The following is a 9,180-nucleotide window of genomic DNA, read 5'->3' as shown; positions in this document are numbered from 1 at the left end:
ATTATGAAGTACATGGATGAGAAGATGGAAAAGGCTAGGTCTCATACTGTCGTCGCTATCGGTAATCAAGAACACATGTTTGAGGTGCGCTTGCCAACTGACAAGTTAGGAGTTGGAAATGAATTGAGGACACAGGAGGTGAAGATTGGAAATGAAGCGTGGCCAACGTGTGAGTGCACCTGCAACAAACCAAAGTTGCTTCACCTTCCTTGCTCACATGTACTTGCTGCTTGCGGGCAGCTAGGGATGGACGCAATCTCATTTGTGTCTCCCTATTACCTGAAAGAGTCTGTGCTTAGTACATGGACGGGTGAGATGTTAGGGTTTCGTGCAATGGGCAATTTCAACAAGGTAACCCTCGGTGAAAAGCGGTACATCCCTGACCCCGGGCTACTGCGGACAGGCACAGGCAAACGCCCGTCCAGGCGCATCCAAAATGATATGGACGAATCTGAAGCCGGAGGACCGTCACGACAATGTTTTCTATGCAACCATTTTGGCCATAGGGACACTTATTGTCCAACTTTCGGCACTGGCAGCCCGTGGAAGAGGGAGAGTGGACGACGAGGGAGAGAAAGAAACTAGACTATGGCCTTAATATGTACTCTATGTGAAACTATATGTTAATTTGTACCCTGTGTGGAACTATGCTATAATTTGTACTCTATGTGGAACTATGTTTTAATTTATACTATATTTGAAACTATGTGTTAATTTATACTCTATGTGGAACTATGTGTTAATTTGTACGCTTTGTTCAATTATGTTTTAATATGTACTCTCGGATTAACTATGCTTAACTTTGTATTTTATGTCTAACTATGTTTATAAATGTTGCAGGTACAAAATGGAGATAGTATCATTGCTATCTCCGGAGATTGAGAGTAAGCATCGGGCTGCTCGATTGGTGGCGCATCCTGGGAGTGTCGAGCCCCTTGTCACGCGCACTCCTAAGGAAAATTGGATGATACACCCTGCCTGGATTCAGCGGTATTTATTCATTCATCCCTTGCATGTCCATTTTATTTATTCATCCCTTGCATGTTCATTTTATTTATTCATCACTTGCATGTCCATTTTATTTATGCAGTTTGAAGTGGTCTGGCCTTTTACCTTCCGCACGACTTGTTGAGGCAAGTCGTGCGGAAATGGTAGAGGGCGAGTGTCGAGGCTTCAACTCTATACGGCTACAAATTGACCACTCGCTGCTGAGCTGCTTAGTGGATAGATGGAGGCCCGAGACACACACGTTTCACTTTCGCTGGGGAGAGATGGCTCCTACTCTCCAGGATGTGTCGATGCTGCTGGGACTACCATTGGTGGGTGATCCCATAGGACCGTTGCAGGCACCAGCTGATTGGCAGGAGGGTATGGCACTACGTTTTGAAGGTATGAGTTAATTTGTACCCTATGTTTTAATTTCTACTCTATGTGAAACTATGTGTTAATTTGTGCCCCAAGTTTTCAAGGTATTCTTGCCGGAGCTGGGCCACTCACCTCGGAGGCTCATGGACCTAAGCTAGATTGGTTGCTCAATTACCAGGTTACATCGATGTGTTTTAAGTTAATATATCTAAGAGCATACCTCATATACTTGCATGGATTTACTAACACTTGGTTTTTGTTGCATGCAGATTCAGAAGTTTGGGTATCCAGAGACCCAAATGACTGAGCCTCAGATCACTCGGAGCCTTGAGGCATATATAATGTGGCTTCTCGGGAAGGTGATGTTCACCAAGAACCACGTCACCACCATTAGCGCATGCTACATCCCTATTGCAGTGGAGATCGCGAATGCAACTTGTGGTGACGACATCACACAGAGGAGTTGGGGTTCGGCTGTCTTAGCGGCTACGTACCGAGGTATGTGCAACGCTTGCCAGCTTGCGTCGCCCAAGCATGTGTTTGTTACGTACTTTGCCATATATATGTAATACTCTTCGTGCCAATTGCAGGCTCAGTTGACACAGGATTTACAGGCCGAGTTCGCTGCGCATGGACGTTCGCTTTCGACCGGTCCACTTCTACTACCACGGGAGCCCCACCAGCCCTGGCTTAAACGAATGGAGGAGAAGCTACGCTCTGTTTACGCGGCTATCACGTGCACCCGCACTTCGGACGTCGTTCACCACCAGGCATCCGTACGGACCCTCGTCCCTCCACGCACCAGCAGCGGCCACGTCAGCAGGAAGCACCGCACCTCCGACACCACCCGCGTCCACGTCTACCAGAGCAGTCGACGCCTAGGCCACCACCTCCTGAGCAGGCCGGAGGTTCGTCGTGGCACTAGCCGCAGTCTTCTTTCGACTATTGGCACCAGCAGCAGCCCTCTTTTGAGGCTGGAGGTTCGGCGTGGCAGCAGCAGCCCCCCTCTTTTCAGGCTGGAGGTTCGGCGTGGCAGCACCAGCAGAGTCCCAGGATGAACTTCGAGTTTCGTCCACAGACCTAGCCACAGGGTATGTATATTTCTATCTATTGTGTTCATTACCATGACTGCTACACAATTCTAATGCTAAGTACTTTCCCACATGCAGGAGCCTACGGGCATCAGTCGTCGTTGTCCGAACCCTCGTGGGGTAGTGAGCAGGATCACGCTCAAGGAGAGGACTATTCTGTCCAACACAGCTGGATGTTCAATACTCCGCCACCAGACCCCACACAGGAGGATACACAGTATCGTGAGGATGGGTCCGTGATTCCTCCGCGCAACGTTGCGCCACCTCATAGGTATGGCTAGACCACGCCACAGGCACCCCCGGAACGCCGTCCCAGACGCCGTGCCTGATATTTGCATGTAGGTCCTATGTATGAGACATATTTCTACCTATGTATGAGACATATTTCTATCTATGTATGAGACATATTTCTACCTATGTATGAGAGAGACATGTTACTATTTTTCGCATTCTTATTCAAGTTACATTTGCAAATAAAAAACGGCAGGACTAAAATACATATGCAATAGAAAGACTGAAATTAAAACCGACAACTTAAAATAAGATAACCTAACTCTAGCCCTACGAAGATGAAGTGCTTTTGCCTTAGACGATGATGTGCTCTTTCCCTTCGACGGTGCAGTACTCTTCTCCTTGGACGATGAAGAACTCTTACCCGTTTTGCTTGGCATGAAGATATCTTCATCGGACAATGATGTACTCTTCCCCTTGGACAATGATGTGCTCTTTCGCTTTGATAGTGCAGTACTCTTCCCCTTGGACAATGAAGAACTCTTACCCATTTTGCTTGGCATGAAGATATCTTCATCGGATTGCTCCTCTTCAACCCATAACAATTGATGTTTTCTAGCCCATTGTAGGTATGACTCACTCTTACCTTCACCGTGCTTCTTCCACCTTTCGTGCAACCTTAGCAGTTCTTGCCGTATCTCCGCAGAAGTCCTCAATGGGAAATTGCACCTATATAATTGGTGGCCCAGCTCAGTTAGTAGGGTGTCACTACTAATGAGTTCGTCCCATGGAACTATCCTATTGTCTACCTTAAAATCATCGGCTAACCACAATAGCTCACGGGACATACCTGACCAAAATCTACGATCATCTGGGAAGCCAAACGACATCTTCCCATACGGAAATGGTGAGACTACACTTCCATACCATGGACGTTCTTTTATAGTTACAGAAGATACAAATAGACGGGAAACGGTGGCGGGAAAAAAGGCGGGAAACGGTGGCGGGAAAAGGAGGCAGGAAACGTTGGCGGGAAAACGAGGCGGGAAACGCTGGCGGGAAAACGAGGCGGGAAACGGTGGCCGGAAAAGGAGGTGGGAAACAGTGGCGGGAAAACCAGGCGGGAAACGGTGGCGGGAGAATGAGTTTGAGAGCCTATAAATACCTCATCTCCGGTAGTCATCCAAGCAACCTTCCCACTACAGTTTTTTCCAATATTAAAGTGTCCCCCAATGAGTTTGCCTTGATCCGACCAGGGCGAGAGGCCGAGGTGGATGAAAGATGCGATGTTGCCTCGGGGGGTGGAACATCTCAGGTGTTGGTGCGGCAATCTATGCAAGGTGAAGGAGGTGACAGATTTTTCAGATAAGCTGGGCATGAGGTTTTTCATGTGCGCGAACTATGAGTATGAACCACCTGTCCCGGTTTCGCAGTTGTCGATTTTATCCAAGTTGTCGAATCTTTTAGTTCAAAAGACCGCAAAGATCCGAAACAAAAAATGGGCCTAATTGCTGAAACCGACTGCGCCAGTCGGCCTGGGCGAAGCCAACTGGGCTTCAGTCCGCTGAGCAGCCTGCCTCCAGTCGGCCTGGCCGAGGCCAACTGGGCCTAATCGGCTTGGGCTAGTCCGAGGCCAAGGCCGTATTATTTTTAAATTTTTTAAAACATGCGTATTATTTTTGAAAATGATTAAAAAAATAGTATTATTTAAAAAAATTATCAATTGTTTCGTGGGTGTCTGTTAGGCCCATGTACTGTGAGTCCATGACACAGATACAATGGATCATTCATCCTATATATGTACTTGCATATGGACGATTTTTACCTATAGAGAAAAGTATTTTTTCCGTCCCTCGGCTTGTCGAAAAGTTCATTTCTCGTCCTTCAAAAACAATTCATACTTTTTTCATCCCTCAACTTTCAAAACCGGACACTTTTAATCCTTAAGGCTATCCAAAGCGGTTTGTCTAGCCACATGTCCGGTTTGCACTTAATCCCGTGACCGCTGAGGCTGTTGAAATTGGCTGTCGTCGTGCTCTGGATCTCATCCAGGCACTCGTTGTACTTCTCCTCCATCTGCATCATCCATATCTTGATAAAAAAAAATAAGTGAAAAAACTATGCGAAAACCAGACACGTGGCTAGGAAAACCACTTTAGATGGACCGAGAGACTAAAAGTGTCCGGTTTTGAAAACTGAGGGAAAAAATGCAAAAAAAAATTTGAGGGACAAAAAGCGAACTTTCCGAAAAGTTGAGCGAAAAAAAATTTGCTTTTCTCTTAGATTGACCAATGTGCAATATTTTTTGCGCACATGGAGGTTGTAAATGACTTTAATTAAGTTGTAGGGGCCAGACGTGACAGTTCAAGTCTTCAAGAGCAGACTAATTAATCAGGCCGTCCATGTCATGTGCTTTCTCCAATTACGTCTGACAACCAAACCCTAGCCCTGCTTTCATCCTCTACGAAAAACTTCATCTCTTAGGCAGAGCAGCGATGCCGCATGTCCCCTTGAACCGGAGACAACACATGGCCATGCTTTTTTTTTCTCTAGGAGAGTCCCGTCTCCGACATCTGCATCAAAATAATGCACACAACCATTTTTTTTTATTCAGACAAGTTTGACAAGATGAATAAAACAACCAAAACCTAAAGCCACCAACTTATATACCTACAGAAGACCAACAAACGTCATGAAGAGGGTGGCTAATAACGAGTCCCTGTGTATTTCTGCACATCACCACCCAACATCGAAATCCAGAGTCACATTATGACACAACCGATGAGACAAATCCTTAACATGTGTCGTATCGCATGCGCGTGCTTCAGATTCTGCCGACACCGCCTTCCAACAACCAATTTTGAGGACGAAGATCAAAGCACACTGAACTGGCCAGACTTAACTGAGGAAGCAAGCCTGAGGCATGCATATGAACAATTTAAACTTTTTCATCACTTTCTTTTGTTGCCCGATCCCGTTCGATCTATTGTTGTTGCTGAGAATAAAAAGGAACACATATGTTCAAGCAAAATGCGGTGTTGTCGTGTGGCAAAGAACTATTGATGTCAAACTAAAAGGGCCATCTACGCTGCACGTGACAAGCACCATATGGGACAGCATCACTAAAGGGAAAGGAGAGCGGGCGTCTTGTTGCTGAGAACAAAAATGAACAAAAATGCTCAAGCAAAGTACTGTGGTGAAAGCAACAATTAATCCTCGAGAAGGGAGGAAAGAGTTCACTTGTTTGGGCACCTGCTGGGCTCCCTATTCGTAAATGCACTTACGTACGTGACGGTGGGTGGCAAAACACCAGTTGATGTAAAAGTAGAAGGGCGATCGATCTACGCGATCCTGGAGAAGTACAAGTTTTTGAGAGAAGGGAAAAGAGAGCACGTTTTCTCGCTGATGACGGAGGCAATGAGGCACGTACAGCAGGGCGCCGTGACGTGTCTTCTAGCACGGCAGCGGAGCCGGATGATCAGCAATTCGCGCCACTGTAGTCGCTGAGGGTACTGCGGTGCAAGCACTCGGAGACAACGCCAGAGCTTAGCCAGGGGCGGAGGCACGAAAAAATCATAGGGAGGGCCGATTAAAAAAGACAAAACTTTATATTCAAAATTTTGTCAAAAAAATAAAACTGTTGGTAATATAAAAATAATTTCATTGATTCTTCTGCCATAGATAACATATTGTTTATAACAAAATGGCATGCAACCGTTGATATCATATAAAAGAAAAATCTAGGAAAGGACAATAGAAGATAGGAAACTAACATGTTTCAGGCTTTCATCTAAACAACACTCGACGTGGTGCTCGATCGAACTCATCTGTAATTGTATCCGTCGATATCCCAATTGCAATCTCCTTCTCAATATAAGTTACCAAGCAATCCCTTAGAAATCCATCTTCCATTTTACTCCGAAGCCTTGTCTTCACAAGTTTCATTGCTGAAAATGCACGTTCCGTCGTCGCTGTTGAAACCGGTAAAGTAAGAACAAGCCGAATCAATCTGTTCATGAAAAAACAGTTAGCGGTTTTACCAATAATTATTTAAAGCAACTAATACAACAGCGAAGAACATTATATACCTGTCGATCAAGTGATATTCATCTGCTTTCCCAGTTGCTGCAAGTTGTTGACAAAGTTCTGATATGGTTGTTAAATTCTGAAACTTGGGGCTTGTGGGTATGACACTCTCATAATGCCGTAACTAACATCTCAGAATGTTTCTTTCTTGTTCTTCAAAATCAGCAGGATAGAACTTTGTAGCTAGAGAACATATACTATCAATACTACATGAACTGAATGAATTTTTTGGGTCCAAGGAAGTGCATAGAATGAGAAGCTCCGTCGCTTGTTCGTTGAATCTGCAATTCAACTCTTGTGCTTGCTGATCAACAGCAACCATGAAAATATCATAGCGATAATGATGCTCAACCGTAGATTCATCCCGAGCACGCGAGTTAATGAAATCCACATATAACTCACTGAAATCAGGAGTTGTAACTCCATGCTTCCCACAGAACAAAATCACATCAGCTTTTAGCTCATTCCAACCATTATCTCTTAGCTCCTGAATCAACATTTTTGTAGTCTTAACATCATCCATGGCATTCACAATATCTTGAGATTTTTGTTGCAACTTTTTGCACCGCAAGTCTGTAATTCCCATAAGACCTTTGCTCGTGCTGAAGGTGAAGTTCCTGAACCTTGAGCAGTAGCAATACTTTTAAGTACCAAAAATGTGGATTTGTATAATTTCAAAAGGTTGCAAACGGAAGCATAGTGAGAACTCCACCTAGTGTCACAAGGCCGTTGTAAAGTTCCAACTTGATTAGCCCCCGTACCAGTTTCAAGCTCACTTAGCTCACTTAGATGCTCCATTTCAGCAACTTGATTAGCATGCAGCTCATCATTTCTCTTATTGGAAGACACAACCGTATTGACAACAAGAGCAAGATGGTCAAAAAAGTTGTGAACATCAACTACTTCTTTATATGCAGAAACAAGAGCTAGTTGTAACTGATGAGCAAAACGATGAACATAATATGCATAAGGGCACTCTTCCATGAATTTGGCTTGTAGTCCATTCCACTCTCCATGCATGTTACTGGCACCATCATATCCTTGTCCACGAATATTTTTCACATCTAATTGATGTTGAGCCAAAACAGAACACAGCTCTTGTTTTAGAGTAGCTGAACATGTATCCGGAACATGAACAATATCAAGAAAACGTTCACGAGTGAAGCCAGATTTATCAACGAAACGAATAACCACGGCCATTTGCTCTCTTTTAGACTCATCCCTCGACTCATCAACAAACAAGCAGAACTTAGCGTGACCAATTTCTTTACGAATTTCACTTTGCACATTACAAGCAATGATATGCAAAATCTCTTTCTGAATTGTAGGTGAGGTATAGTTAGCATTCTGTGGAGCATTACCCAATACAACTGCACCAATTTCCTCATGTAAGAAACTAACAGCTTCACCATTTCAAGGAAATTACCTTGATTTTTTGAACCAGCACTTTCATCATGTCCTCGGAAGGGGCAGGCTTGGAATGCTAACCACCGTAGTGCATCGATTGTTACTCTAAGCCGAAGCCTATTCCTCTTGATATCCTCTGCTGTTAGCGTCACCACTAACTATTCCAAATGACATGGCTTATTCTTCAGACTATCATAACACCTGACAGCATAATTGTCAGCAGATTTGTTATCCTTTCCCATGTGAGTTAAGAACGCACATTTTTTCCCATCATTAACTCTCTTCCACTTATTGAATCCTTGTACTGTGAACACATCAGACCCTCTCTTTCCAATTGGCTTCTTGTAAAATAGAAAGCATGGAAAACAATAGACTGCATTTTTCTCTGGTGAATATTCTAACCAAGGAAAGGTCTTGAACCAATGATACTGAAACCTGCGTGGATGGAGTACTGAATCATCGAGAGGGTACACATCCATGTGAAACTGATATGGCCCATGCTTCATATATGCTTTACGAGCTTGTTCTTGATCATTAGGAGGATATTCTGAAATTTGACACCGTAGACCTGGTTCCCTTTCTACTACCAAAACAGCAGAATCATCATTCCCTCTCCCTCTCTGAACCTCAGGTGGTGCTGCTGCTGGTGGTGTACTTGGAGTTGGTGTACTTGGAGTTGGAATTTCTTCTACTGGTTCTTGCTCTTGTTCATCACAACTGACGCCTTGTTCATCCACCAATTTAGGGCCAACAACCGAATTATGTTGTCCCGAAGCTTCGGCTCTTACTCTCTTCCAAAAATAAGAATGCATTGTTATAGGCTTTCTTTTATTTTGTGCCATGATGAACTGATGATCACTTCGGAACATGAACAATATCAAGAATTTTTTTTTTGATAGCCCGGGCCGTGGCCCCTGCTGGCTCCCCCGCTATCTCCGCCACTGAGCTTAGCTACGACCCAAACTAATCGTAGATGGACCTGTGGCAATCTCTCGAGCAT

Source organism: Brachypodium distachyon, chromosome 4 (assembly GCF_000005505.3).
Source record: "Brachypodium distachyon strain Bd21 chromosome 4, Brachypodium_distachyon_v3.0, whole genome shotgun sequence".
In the NCBI taxonomy this organism is placed as follows: domain Eukaryota; kingdom Viridiplantae; phylum Streptophyta; class Magnoliopsida; order Poales; family Poaceae; genus Brachypodium; species Brachypodium distachyon.
The sequence above is the reverse complement of the archived record's forward strand: the minus strand, read 5'-3'. Positions refer to the sequence as shown.